The sequence below is a fragment of the Oncorhynchus mykiss genome, chromosome 7 (assembly GCF_057628025.1).
Source record: "Oncorhynchus mykiss isolate SJ-2025 chromosome 7, ASM5762802v1, whole genome shotgun sequence".
NCBI lineage: Eukaryota > Metazoa > Chordata > Actinopteri > Salmoniformes > Salmonidae > Oncorhynchus > Oncorhynchus mykiss.
In genome coordinates this window covers 57,824,089-57,838,753 of record NC_143028.1, presented here as the reverse complement: position 1 = coordinate 57,838,753, position 14,665 = coordinate 57,824,089, and the positions used below count along the sequence as shown (strand labels likewise).

At 43.3% G+C, this 14,665-nt stretch overlaps 1 protein-coding gene across 2 annotated transcripts in view; it reads left to right on the top strand.

Annotated features, from left to right (window-relative positions):
• The window catches only part of calcoco1b (calcium binding and coiled-coil domain 1b), a 40,041-nt gene that overhangs the window by 11,746 nt on the left and 13,630 nt on the right, over window positions 1-14,665 (top strand). Inside the window, exon 1 of one of the 2 annotated variants that reach the window (XM_090241428.1) lies at window positions 14,595-14,655. The exons of the other annotated variant lie outside the window; for it this stretch is intronic. The gene's annotated coding sequence lies outside the window, so the exon portion shown is untranslated. Of the gene's footprint in view, window positions 1-14,594; window positions 14,656-14,665 lie in introns of those variants that run through there. 2 annotated transcript variants of the gene reach the window in all.

Sequence of the window (14,665 nt, the reverse complement as noted above, 5' to 3'; positions counted from 1 at the left end):
GTAGCAGCAGTTGTGATGTGTGTGTAGCATGAGTGTGTATGTGTATATGTCTGTGTGTGTGCATGTGTGCTAAGGTCCAGAGACTCAGTGCAGGTGGCTTGTAGATAGAACGTCTCTGAGCCTGTTGGTATCAGTCCTCATGCTTGAACACCCTCGGCTCGACGGTATGAGAGTGAGCAGCTCGTGGCTGAGCTGTGTGAGGTCCATTTCAAGTCACCCTAGATGGGTGGGAACTCGGCCCCAGTGAGGTACTGGGATGTCTTCACCACCCGCTGGAGGGCCTTGCTATCGTGGATGGAGAAAGTCCTGTATCAGGCTGTGATGCAACCGGTCAGGACGCTCTCGATGGTGCAGTGGTAAGTCATCGGTGATGTGGACGCCGAGGAACTTAAAACTGCTGACTCTCTCTACAGCAGGCGTGTTGATGTGGATCGGGGTATGTTCCCTCCTCTGCTTCCTGAAGTCAACAATCAACTCCTTTGTTTTACTGATGTTAAGGGAGAGGTGCCCGACAGTTCACTTACATCCTCCCTATAGACTGACTCGTCATTGTTGGTTATCAGGCCTACAACCGTGGTGTCATCAGCAAACTTGATGATGGAGTTGGTGTCGTGCAAAGCCACAAAGTCGTGGGTGAACAGGGAGGACACACCCCTGCTGGCCCCCTGTGTTAAAAGTGAGATTGGAGGAGATGTTGTTGCCAATCCTCACAGCCTGTGGTCAGCCCATCAGGAAGCCCATGATCCAGTTTCAGAGGGTATAGTCCAGACCCAGGGCTCTGAGCTTGGTGACGAGCTTGGAGGGAACAATAGTGTTGAATGCTGAACTGTTGTCAATGAACAGCATTCTCACATAGGTGTTCCTCTTGTCCAGACGTGTTTGGGCCGTTTGAATAGCAAAGGAAATAATATCTTCCATGGATCTGTTGGATCGATAGTCAAATTGGAATAGGTCCAGTGTGCCTGGCATGCTGGCTTTGATGTGGGCCATGACCAGCCTCTCAAGCACTTCATGATGACAGGGATAAGTGCAATGGGGAGATAGTCACTGAGACGATGGTGGTCTCCTTGAAATGAGTGGGGACTACAGCCTGGGACAGGGACAGGTTGAAGATGTCCGAGAAGACGCCCGGTCAGCTGGTCATCGCACACTCTGAGGATGCCATCTGGGCCAGTGTCTTCGTGAATATTCACTCTTTTGAGAGTTTTCCTGACGTAAGCCTTGGAGATCAAAAACACCTGGTCGTCCAGAGCAGCGAGAGGCTTTCTGGATGGTTAGGTATTGTCTGTCTCAAAGCGAGCATAGAATGTGTTAAGCTCATCTGGGAGGGAGGCTTAGTCCTTGCCATTCTTCTTACATTGAATGCTGCAGTATGGGCTTTTAGCATGGTACAGATTTATCTTTTCATTCAGGGTTTTTCATTGGGGTCTGTCCGGATTGTTACTGTGGGTACAACATCAACACATTTGCTAATGAAGCCTGTGACTGACAATGTACTATATATTCCTCAAGATTGATAGATGAGTTCTGGGTGGCTGAATCTATGAACATACTCCAGTCAGTATTCTCAAAACAGTCCTTCAGTATTGAGTCCAGTGCCTCACTATTCTCTGTGTTGGGGACTCCCTCTTGAGTTGCTGATTGTTGGCGGGGAGTGGGAACAGAGAGATGTGATCTTATTGGCCCAAAGTGGGGGCGGGGGATGGCTTTGTACGCGTCACGGATGTTTGTGTACACATGGTCCAACATGTTGTTTCATCTAGTGGGGCAAGATATATGTTGGTGATACTTTTGGAATAATTTGTTTTAAATTGACTTGGTTAAAATCTCCCGCGACATTAAAGACCGCTTTAGGGTGAGAAGATTATTGCTGGCTAATGTTCTTGCACAGTTTGCTGAGTGTCGCCTTGATGTTTGCTTGTGGCGGAATGTACACAGCTGTGATAATAACACACACGAATTCCCTCGGCATATAATGGGGTTTGTATTTTAGCATCAGAAACTTCAGGTCATGTGAACAGAAGCTCAACATGTTTTCAAGTTCGGTACACCAGGTATTGTTGATAAGGAAAGATACACCTCCCCCATAATCTTACCAGAAGCCACCGTACGATCCATCCTGAAAATGTAAAGCCGCTTGGTTAAATAGCAGAGTCGAATGAATTGTCCGTAAGCCATGTCTCTGTAAAACTAAAGACACAGCATTCCCTGATGTCCCTCTGCGATTGAAGCCTTGCTCTGAGTTCACAAAGTTTATTTTCCAGTGATTGGACAATAGCCATCAGGATACTAGGAAGGGGAGGATGTGTAGCCCATCGTTTTTAGCCTAGGAGTCCCCCTTTCCTTCCTCTTTTCGTCGCTGGCGTTGCCTTCGGTCATGCAGGTAGCAAAGGATAGAATGTAGTATCCTTGTACCATCCTCTCAGCTGTTCTCTTAATCTTGCACTTCGCAAGTGAAGATGAGAAACAATTGATTTCCTGTCGAAAGAGCTTTGACACTAGCGTGTCTCTCTGAGCCCATCAATTACTGCAGTGTCTCAGTTACTTGGCTATATTTGGGCAACTTTGTAGCCTGTTAATGTCTAATAGAGTAGTATCGCACCCATCAGGACCGGGGGCAGCCCTGAGCCCGGGCATCATTTACATCTGCTGTCTTCACACAGATTAGACAGGGGTTCGATTTTAATGCAGACGGATCACTGAGAGCCTGGGGTTGAGCTGTAAAGAGGAATGCCCCTGCCTGCCTGCTTGTAAACTCTGCTGTCTTGGTGGGAAGGGGTGGGGGTTGGGGCTTGCGGCTGCTGCTGCTTTTTAAGGGCCAGAGAGGAATTTGAGTCCTTCAAGGGATAAACACCTTCTACCGCCAAAGTTGGGATCAATTCACACTGTGCATACTAAAAGCACAGACACTTAAAACAGTGATCCGCATGGTGATGATTTTGGAAATAAAATATAGCATCCCTGTGGTAGTTGTTTTCTCCTGTTGCCTTGTGCTCTCTGTGTATGTATGGGTGTACCACCGACTTACTATCTCAAAACCTAGTGACAACCTTCATCAAACTTCATTTAGAACTTGAACAGTATTCTGTTCCATATCTAATTGTAAAAAATGATGCTGCAGACAGCCACGCCGAGCCTGTTGAGTAAGGACAACCGCATATGTCTCAGTCCTCTCCTGGGTGTTTTTGAGAGAAATATGGAATGGATTTGAGGAAAGTGTATGTGTGAGGGGGCGTAGGGTGCCCTTGTGACTGCCCGGCCCAAAAGGGGGGGGGGGTTCTCCACCTCCCTCCTACCTGCCATCCACTGCTCATCCCAGGATCAGAAGTGGATCAGATGGACGATATAACACTAATCATTCCCTCTCGGCCCATCGAGCATAAAGCTATCATTAATTTTGTGGAATTACATCAAATCCAGGACATTCTTTATGCAGCCCGCGGCCCAGTGACAGTTATACGACAAGGACCGCTGGGCTAAGCAGATGGGGCAGCTCAGCCCTGCATGCTAACTACCCTCATCTCTATTTCTCCATTCCATTCCACTCCCTCCCTCCACTCTCTCCCTCCCTCTATCTTTCTCAGTACCGATGCTGCCCATACCTCTCCCTCCATCTCTCTACCACATTTAAATCTCTCAGTAGCTTTCTCTTTCCTTTGTTTTCCTTGCCTTCTACTCCCCATTCTCTGTCATCATTCAGTCTTCTGCCCTTGCTCTCCTCCCCTCTCTCACACAGACAGTTATTATCTCCTTAGCATTAATACACTACATACGGTTCTACTGCCCCTGTCCCCCACCTCGGCCTGGGCTAGCAGCTTGCTGTCAGTCACCATTTTGCCTACACCCTATCTTGTTCTCACTCCCCTCTCCTTTCCTCTCCATCTCTCCTTGACATCCAGGGTTGATTTATTCCGTCTTTTATGAACAACCCCATCAAATTTCCCCCTCATCCTCTCTCCTATATCCCCACCACCTTCCCTCTATAATATACCCTGGTCGTCCTCTCTCCCCACCCCACCTTCATTTGATACTTTCTTAATAACCTTGACCCTATGGATTCTAATCATGACCTCCACCAACACTCTGACATTCCAATCTTCTAATTATCAATGGATATATCAATCCAGAGACGTATAGTAACTCAACCAATAACTTGAAATTCAACTCGAATACCATTTTCATCAATGCTCCTTCTTGGAATGATTTACTACATCATTCTTCCCCAATCAATTAACACACACAGCTTACAACCTACACAGTGATTTGAGCCTCAAGATTAACACTGCAATTAATGACACATGCCAATGGTTTCCACTCAGGTTATCAGGTAAGGGTAGGTTCTCTGTCACAGGCAGCTAATCGATGACTACTATGACTCCCAAAAGGAGTGTTAAAATGACCACTGGTTGTGCACATTTTCCCCCCCATAGCAGGACGAGTGGTGGGCGTGAGGTAGAGACAGGGGCTTGGACTATGCTGATTGGTAGACCAGATCTGAATGTCATCTCCTCCTCTGGAGACAAAGGGTGGACCTCCAGCAATGCCTCTACCAAATGTGTGCGTGTGTGCAACTAGCTCTCATAGTCTTAAATCAGAATTAGACATTCATCCACATTTCACAAACTTCAAATTTCGAAGTTGTTACAAACGTCAAATTTTGAAGTGTTTAAGGTTAAGTCTAGGCATTAATAGCAGCATTTTTAAGGTTAGGGTTAAGTTTAGGCATTAATTCTGAAATCTTAAGGTTAGGAATTACATCTGAATGGTTAATTAAGGTAAGGGTTAAGGTTTGGGATAGGTTTAAAACTAAAATCTCAAAAACTACTTTCCATTGCTGGATTCGAACTTGCAACATTTGGAATCAGAGGCAGATGCCATCCCAGTCCCACAATGCCCTATCAAAACCGAAACCTACTTGAAGGTAACAGCGCTCATTGTTGCCCCCTAGTGGCCGGCTTCCGTTATCTCCCAATGTCCTCAGACATGGATGGATGTCGAATGCTGACATGTATCGTGGGTGACCTGGCTGGTGTGTGTGGGGCCTGACTCAGACTTAGGATATGTACAACTTGCTACGCACGCCTTTCCTACACACTTCTCAGTATTTGGGCTTTGCAGGAGTGGTTCCCTTGTGCACGCTGAATAAATGTAATTCAACTGCTAAAACCCTCCCACTTGCTGCCCAATACATTTTCTGGTGGAGTTTTCATTCAATAGGGTTGAACAGCAGTTTTCGGTACCTAAAGCCATCCCTGGAAATGTGGTGAACCTTTCATTTGAATTTTCTCGACAGACTCATTAGAATATATAGTGGAAACAATTCAGAATATTATGGATCAATGACAGAAAGTCATGTAGGCCTAAATACACATATTTGTCTCCTTTTTAGCACCAATTGGTTGATAAAAAATATACTCGGATTAGGGTTAGGAAAGTATTTATGAATAATACAAAAAACAAGTTTGAAAAGTCTTTACACCCAAAATATATTGGTGAATAAAAAATACAGTAGTTTGATTCACATGTTACATTGTTCAATGCATGAAATATTGGAAGGTGAGAAAATTGTACAATAGGGTTTGAACAGTAGTCCTATAAATCTACCCTAATAATCCTCACTAATCATGCAACTGTGATGACAACTGTCCAGTCACTGTGAACAGTGCGCCAGGCTCCAGGTTTAACCTGCTAAGTGTGGTCTGAGTTCCATAATGACTCAAATAGACTACATGTCCCAAATTTTTGCACAACTTGTAATACGGTAGCCTAATATGATCCGCTAATGCTAGTGATCCTCATGAACAACCACATGGACATGACAGAGAAAAGAAAGGTAAAGTAACTATGTAATGGAATCATGCCAAATGTAAGGAAACTAACACTAAAGTGACAGATATAAATGTATGTGGGTATAATTGACGGTGGTTACCAACATTGGCTAATATTTAACATGATACAAATGTTTAAGAATACAGTGTAAAGTCCGGGCATATAATTAAAACATTCAAGAAATCATAAATAACTCAGCAGGTTTGGTGATGTTGCAAAACAATCTCACATTCAATTTGTGCAAATTTTGTACATTTTGTGCATTTTGTGCGTTTTTTGTGGCTTAATTCGTGTGAAAAGACACAAATATTTGTAGAAAAGGTGCAAATTTTTTTTTTTTTTGTGCAAATTCCTTCATAGGAAAATATATTTTTGGGGGACAAACTTCGAAAACAATCTTTTGAAAGTTATAAGAGCATGATCGGCAATGGTGTTCAACACTGCCTTTTCTTTGTGTCCCACATTTATTTACAATACCAGTCAAAAGTTAGCACACACCTACTCATTCAAGGGTTTTCCTTTATTTTTACTATTTTCTACATTGTAGAGTAGTAGTGAAGACATCAAAACTATGAAATAACACATATGGAATCATGTAGTAACAAAAAATGATTATTCAAAGTAGCCACCCTTTGCCTTGATGACAGCTTTGTACAATCTTGGCATTCTCTCAACCAGCTTCATGACGAATGGTATTCCAACAGTAATGAATAAGTTCCCACATACAGCTGAAGTGGGAAGTTTACATACACTTAGGTTGGAGTCATTAAAACGAATTATTCAACCACTCATCAACCACAAATTTCTTGTTTTACAAACTATAGTTTTGGCAAGTCAGTTAGGACATCTATCTGCCTTGTGCATGACACAAGTCATTTTTCCAACATTTGTTTACAGACAGATAAATTCAATTATAATTCTCTGTATCACAATTCCAGTGGGTCGGAAGTTTACAAACACTAAGTTGACTGTGAATTTAAACATGTTGCAAAATTCCAGAAAAGGATGTCATGGCTTTACAAGCTTCTGATAGGCTAATTGACATCATTTGAGTTTGGAGGTGTACCTGTGGATGTATTTCAAGGCCTACCTTCAAACTCAGTGCTTCTTTGCTTGACATCATGGGAAAATCAAAAGAAATCAGCCAAGACCTCAGAAAAAAATTTGTATAACTCCACAAGTCCGGTTCATCCTTGGGAGCAATTTCCAAATGCCTGAAGGTACCACGTTCATCTGTACAAACAATAGTACACAAGTATAAACACCATGGGACCATGCAGCTGTCATACCGCTCAGGAAGGAGACGCGTTCTGTCTCCTAGAGATCAACATACTTTCGTGCCAAAAGTGCAAATCAATCCCAGAACAACAGCAAAGGACCTTGTGAAGATGCTGGAGGAAACAGGTACAAAAGTATCTATATCCACAGTAAAACGAGTTCTCCATCGACATAACCTGAAAGGCCGCTCAGCAAGGAAGAAGCCACTGCTCCAAGACCGCCATAAAAAGCCAGACTATGGTTTGCAACTGCACATGAGGACAAAGATTGTACTTTTTGGAGAAATGTCCTCTGGTCTGATGAAACAAAAATTGAACTGTTTGTCCATAATGACATTAGTTATGTTTGGAGGAAAAAGGGGGAGGCTTGCAAGCCAGAGAACACCATCCCAACCGTGACGCACGGGGGTGGCAGCATCATGTTGTGGGGGTGCTTTACTGCAGGAGGGACTGGTGCACTTCACAAAATAGATGGCATCATGACAAAGAAAAATTATGTGGATATATTGAAGCAACATCTCAAGACAGTCAGGAAGTTAAAGCTTGGTCGCAAATGGGTCTTCAAAATGGACAATGACCCCAAGCATACTTCCAAAGTTGTGGCAAAATGGCTTAAGGACAACAAAGTCAAGGTATTGGAGTGGCCATCACAAAGCCCTGACCTTAATCCTAAAAAAAAATTGTGGTTAGAACTGAAAAAGCATGTGCGAGCAAGGAGGCCTACAAACCTGACTCAGTTACACCAGCTCTGTCAGGAGGAATGGTCCAAAATTCACCCTACTTATTGTGGGAGGAATGTGGAAGGCTACCTGAAATGTTTGACCCAAGTTAAACAATTTAAAGGCAATGTTACCAAATACTATTTGAGTGTATGTAAACTTTTGACCCACTGGGAATGTGATGAAAGAAATAAAAGCTGAAAAAATAATTCTCTCTACTATTATTCTGACATTACACATTCTAAAAATAAATTTGTGATCTTAACTGACCTTAACAGGCAATATTTACAAGGATCAAATGTCAGGAATTGTGACAAACTGAGTTTAAATATATTTGGGTAGGTTGTATGTAAACTTCCCGACTTCAACTGTATGATTTGGCACAGTATTTGCACATTTACACCGCTTTCCCTTCTACATTAGCTGCAGTAAAATGTCTCCACACATCAGATAGAACCCGTGGCATTATCCTGTAAAGATTAGATAAAGAATGGTAAAAAAAAACAAATACAATTCAATGTACAGATAAATAGTTAAGCAGTTAGATTAAACAACTCCTTTGTAAGATACATGTTTTAAAATGAAAAGTGTATGGAAACAGGTGAATTAACACTCCTCAGCTAGCAAAAACGAACTAGCAGAAATTGTTAACAAGTTAGAAATTATTTAAACATACTTTGCTATAGGCTACTACTTACTAGTTAACAAAAATTCATGTTTGTCATATAAAATATATTCACCCCACCCAGTATTGTAATTAGATCATGTAGTCCTTGGCTCAGACAGTGTAGTAGTGTGGGCTCAATAGCATCTCATTAGTGTGCAAGATCTTGAGAATCAGCTGTTCATGTGATGGAAGAGTGCCCTGCACATGTGATGGAAGAATGCACTGTGCATGCAGAGGGTTGCAATTCCATTGAATTGGGGATAGTTTAACCAAAATATGCCACAAGACCTAGAATTGCCTTATGTGTATCCCACAAAAATGGTTCACTGTTATAAGCTAACTTTTATGATGAATTTAAGCAAAATTCCCCAAATTCCAAGGCTTAACTTCCCATGGAAAATTTCCGGAAATTTCCCGAAAAGTTTCCGACCCCTTGCAACTCTACTACCACAGCATTCTCCAGTGATACGCCATCACATCTGGTTTGGGCTTAGTGGGACTATCATTTGTTTTTCAACATGACAATGACCCAACACACCTCCAGGCAATGTAAGGGCTATTTGACCAAGAAGGAGAGTGATGGAGTGCTTCATCAGATGACCTGGCCTCCACAATCCCCCGACCTCAACCAAATTGAGATGGTTTGGGATGAGTCGGACTGCAGAGTGAAGGAAAAGCAGCCAACAAGTGCTCAGCATATGTGGGAACTCCTTCAAGACAGTTGGTAAAGCGTTCCAGGTGAAGCTGGTTGAGAGAATGCCAAGAGTGTGCAAAGCTGTCGTCAAGGAAATTGAATAATCTATATACACTGCTCAAAAAAATAAAGGGAACACTTAAACAACACAATGTAACTCCAAGTCAATCACACTTCTGTGAAATCAAACTGTCCACTCAGGAAGCAACACTGATTGACAATAAATTTCACATGCTGTTGTGCAAATGGAATAGACAACAGGTGGAAATTATAGGCAATTAGCAAGACACCCACAATAAAGGAGTGGTTCTGCAGGTGGTGACCACAGATCACTTCTCAGTTCCTATGCTTCCTGGCTGATGTTTTGGTCACTTTTGAATGCTGGCGGTGCTTTCACTCTAGTGGTAGCATGAGACGGAGTCTACAACCCACACAAGTGGCTCAGGTAGTGCAGCTCATCCAGGATGGCACATCAATGCGAGCTGTGGCAAGAAGGTTTGCTGTGTCTGTCAGCATAGTGTCCAGAGCATGGAGGCGCTACCAGGAGACCGGCCAGTACATCAGAAAACGTGGAGGAGGCCGTAGGAGGGCAACAACCCAGCAGCAGGACTGCTACCTCCGCCTTTGTGCAAGGAGGAGCAGGAGGAGCACTGCCAGAGCCCTGCAAAATGACCTCCAGCAGGCCACAAATGTGCATGTGTCTGCTCAAACGGTCAGAAACAGACTCCATGAGGGTGGTATGAGGGCCCGACGTCCACAGGTGGGGGTTGTGCGTACAGCCCAACACCGTGCAGGACGTTTGGCATTTGCCAGAGAACACCAAGATTGGCAAATTCGCCACTGGCACCCTGTGCTCTTCACAGATGAAAGCAGGTTCACACTGAGCACATGTGACAGACGTGACAGAGTCTGGAGACGCCGTGGAGAACGTTCTGCTGCCTGCAACATCCTCCAGCATGACCGGTTTGGTGGTGGGTCAGTCATGGTGTGGGGTGGCATTTCTTTGGGGGGCCTCCATGTGCTCGCCAGAGGTAGCCTGACTGCCATTAGGTACCGAGATGAGATCCTTAGACCCCTTGTGAGACCATATGCTGGTGCGGTTGGCCCTGGGTTCCTCCTAATGCAAGACAATGCTAGATCTCATGTGGCTGGAGTGTGTCAGCAGTTCCTGCAAGAGGAAGGCATTGATGCTATGGACTGGCCCGCCCGTTCCCCAGACCTGAATCCAATTGAGCACATCTGGGACATCATGTCTCGCTCCATCCACCAACGCCACGTTGCACCATAGACTGTCGAGGAGCTGGCGGATGCTTTAGTCCAGGTCTGGGAGGAGATCCCTCAGGAGACCATCTGCCACCTCATCAGGAGCATGCCCAGGCGTTGTAGGGAGGTCATACAGGCACGTGGAGGCCACACACACTACTGAGCCTCATTTTGACTTGTTTTAAGGACATTACATCAAAGTTGGATCATTTTTTTGAGCAGTGTATTTTGATTTAAAATAAAAAATAGTAAAAATAAATAAAAACTTCAATGAGTAGGTGTTCTTAAACTTTTGACCGGTAGTGTAAATGTGGGACACAGAAAAAGGCGGTGTAGATCACCATTGCCCAAAATGCATTGCTCCAATAACTTTCAAAAGATTGTTCCAAAGTTTCCCCCCAAAAAAAATATTTTCCTGTAAATTACATCATAAAAATGTGTCTTTTCCTAAGAATTTCCTAAGAATTCAGTTAAATAATTCACACAAATTAAGCCAAACAAAAACACACACAAGAAAGCATGAAATCTGCTGAAATACATATTTGCATGATTGAGTGTGAGATTGTGTTGGCTATACTGTCATTTGCGCATGGCTACAGAAGCATATAGCTTGGGTCTCCAAATGTCATCCTTGCATGTTATAAGGCCAGCAATTCATCAACTTCACTATGGAAAATGGTGTTATTTCTATCTGAAAATAAAGTAGATGTTGTTCCACTTGAAACTGACAGGTTGCTCAAGTTTATTAATTGTTTCATCGCACATAAATGTCCTGGAATTATGAGGACATTAAGTTAGTCAGAATACAGCGTATCGGTCGACACACCTTCGCCACACCTTAATTCCTTTGATCTCCACCCCAAACGAATAGCAAGTGCATAGCATGCTATTGTCATGCTTATATGGAGACTCATATCTCCCTCACTAACTTCAAGCATCAGCTGTCAGAGCAGTTTACAGATCATTGCACCTGTACATAGCCCATCTGTAAACAGCCCACCCAACTACCTCATCCCCGTATTGTTATTTTTAATTGTTTACTCCTTTGCACCCCAGTACCTCTACTTGCACATTCATCTTCTGCACATCTATATATAATTTTTCAATTGTGTTATTGACTGTACGTTTGTTTCTTCCATGTGTAACTCTGTGTTGTTTGTGTCGCACTGCTTTGCTTTATCTTGGCCAGGTCGCAGTTGTAAATCAAATCCATGAGCTGACAAGGCAGCAATCTGTCGTTCTGCCCCTGAACAAGGCAGTTAACCCACTGTTCCTAGGCCGTCATTGAAAATAAGAATTTGTTCTTAACTGACTTGCCTAGTTAAATAAAGGTAAGATAAAAAAATTAAATACAAATAAATGAGAACTTGTTCTCAACTGGCCTACCTGGTTAAATAAAGGTGAAAAACAAACAAATACATAAATATATGAATATGTATGTATATATATATATATTCAAGGTCAGAATATGCAAAGAGAGAAGTGCATGAAAAGGGAATTCCATTCCATTCATGATGCTCTTAACTCGGGTCGGAAATCCCCCTTAAGTGAGCTAAAAGTGCATTGCATGAAAAATCCATTGTGCTTCATGAGTTGCAAAGTTAACCTGTGAACCATGTGAGGCTCAACCCAGTGTTCCCATGCAAGCTGTGATAATGTCACACACACAGGTCCCTGTGCACATGAAACTAATAGAAGTATCTATCCAAACAATTTATTACAGCCTCAAAAAACACAACTCATAGAAAGAGAAGTGTGAAAATCTACTGAACCTTCTAGAGTGTAATGTGCATACTACACATAATCCCCATGAACATTCATGTAAGAAGTCTGGATTAGTCGGGAAAAGCAGTCCCAGGAGGCCGCCAAAACCTGTGGAGATACTGGTATCTTACTTAGATGTATAACAACACACTCTCTCCCTTTCTCTCTTGTAACAGAAAACCAAGACTACCAGCATACCTTCACCATCCCCCTCTCCCTCCCCCCAACCCCATGCTCACTCGGTTATAGCCACCTCACAGCCCTTTATTAGAGCAGTCTCATTCACTGCCTGCATAAAATTACTAGTCAGTGGTCGGCTCATAAACCCCTACATACTCTACCGAGCTCTGAGAGTCGGGCATCGCCTGGACAGACATCCATACCCCCAAAAAACACGGATTTACAGAAAAGATAATGACATTACATCTGTGAAGTAATGTGTTTTATTTCAAAGGATGTATACATGTTAGATCAATCTGAGAAGCTAATGGTTATATCTAAAATTGCAATGTGGGGAATATGCTGGGACGGATAGTAACTGCACTTGAACACCAACAATCTCTCCAAAGGGACCACGCCTTTATTCTGTTATATGACAAGGATAGTCTTTGGGGTGTTGTCTCACTGCACCCACTAGGGCCATGATGGCTTAGTGATAAAGTGAGGTTGTGTTGAGATACACTGCCATCTAGTGTTTTTAGGTGGAACAAGGGCTTCAGTGGACTCCAACTCAGTAACTCTTCCTTAGGTCCAAACATATTAAAGCATTTACATTACATATAAAACAAAAGATAAAACAGTACATCATGTAACAGTATTACACCACTACACATCTACAATACAAAATGTTTGATACCACCATACAACAATATCACAATGCATGTGTAGGTGTGTCTGTACTGTTGTGTGTGTCTCTTCACAGTCCTCGTTGTTCCATAAGGTGTATATTTTACCTGTTTTTAAAATCTGATTCTACTGCTTGCATTAGTCACCTGATGTGGAATAGAGTTCCATGTAGTCATGGCCTTATGTAGTACTGTGTGCTTCCCGTAGTCTGTTCTGGATTTGGGGACTGTGAAGAGACCTCTGGTGACATATCTTGTGGGGTATGAATGGGTGTCCAAACTGTGTGCTAGTAGTTTAACCAGACACCTTGGTGCATTCAGCATGTCAACACTTCTTACAAAAACAAGTAGTGATGAAGTACCTCTCTCTTCACTTTGAGCCATGAGAGATTGTCATGCATGTCACTAATGTTAGCTCTCTGTGTACTTTTAAGGGCCAGCCGGCTGCCCTGTTCTGAGCCAACTGCAATTTTCCTAAGTCCCTCTTTGTGACACCTGGCCACACTGTGAATGATTTGTCCCAAATACAATGCTTTTTGTTTTGACAATATTTAGGACTAACTTATTCCTTGTGTAACAGTACAAATTTAGACCGTCCCCTCGCCCATACCCGGGCGCGAACTAGGGACCTTCTGCACACATCAACAGTCACCCTCGAAGCATCGTTACCCATCGCGCCACAAAAGCCGCGGCCCTTGCAGAGCAAGGGGAACTACTACTTCAAGGTCTCAGAGCAAGTGACGTCACTGATTGAAACGCTATTTAGCGCCCACGCTAACTAAGCTAGCCGTTTCACATCCGTTACACTTGCTACCCATTCCGCTCTTAAGTGTTGCAGTCATTTCAGTAGCATTTCAGTAGCATTTCAGTAGCATTTCAGTAGCTGACGTGCATAGTGCTCAGTCATCCGTATACATAGACACACTGGCTTTACTCAAAGATTGAAAAAAGTAAGCTGCCTAAACAACTACCCTGGGGAATTTCTGATTCTACCTGGATTTTGTTTGAGAGGCTTCCATTAAAGTAAATCTTTATCCTATAGGGAGGAGGTCGGAGACCTGGCCGGATGGTGCCAGAATAACAACTCAACATAACCAAGACTAAGGAGATGATTGTGGACTACAGGAAAAGGAGGACCGAGCACGCCCCAATTCTCTTCACATCAACAACAAACTAGAATGGTCCAAACACACCAAGACAGTCGTGAAGAGGACACGATATAGCCTATTCCCCCTCAGGAAACTAAAAAGATTTGGCATGGGTCCTGAGATCCTCAAAAGGTTCTACAGCTGCAACATCGAGAGCATCCTGACGGGTTGCATCAATGCCTGGCAGAGCAATTGCTCGGCCTCTGACCGCAAGGCACTATAGAGGGTAGTGTGGCCCAGTACATCACTGGGGCTAAGCTGCCTGCCATCCAGGACCTTTACACCAGACGGTGTCAGAGGAAGGCCCTAAAAATTGTCAAAGACCCCTGCCACCCCAATCATAGACTGTTCTCTCTACTACCACATGACAAGCGGTACCGGAGTGTCAAGTCTAGGACAAAAATACTTCTCAACAGTTTTTATCCCGAAGCCATAAGATTCCTGAACTGGTAATCAAAT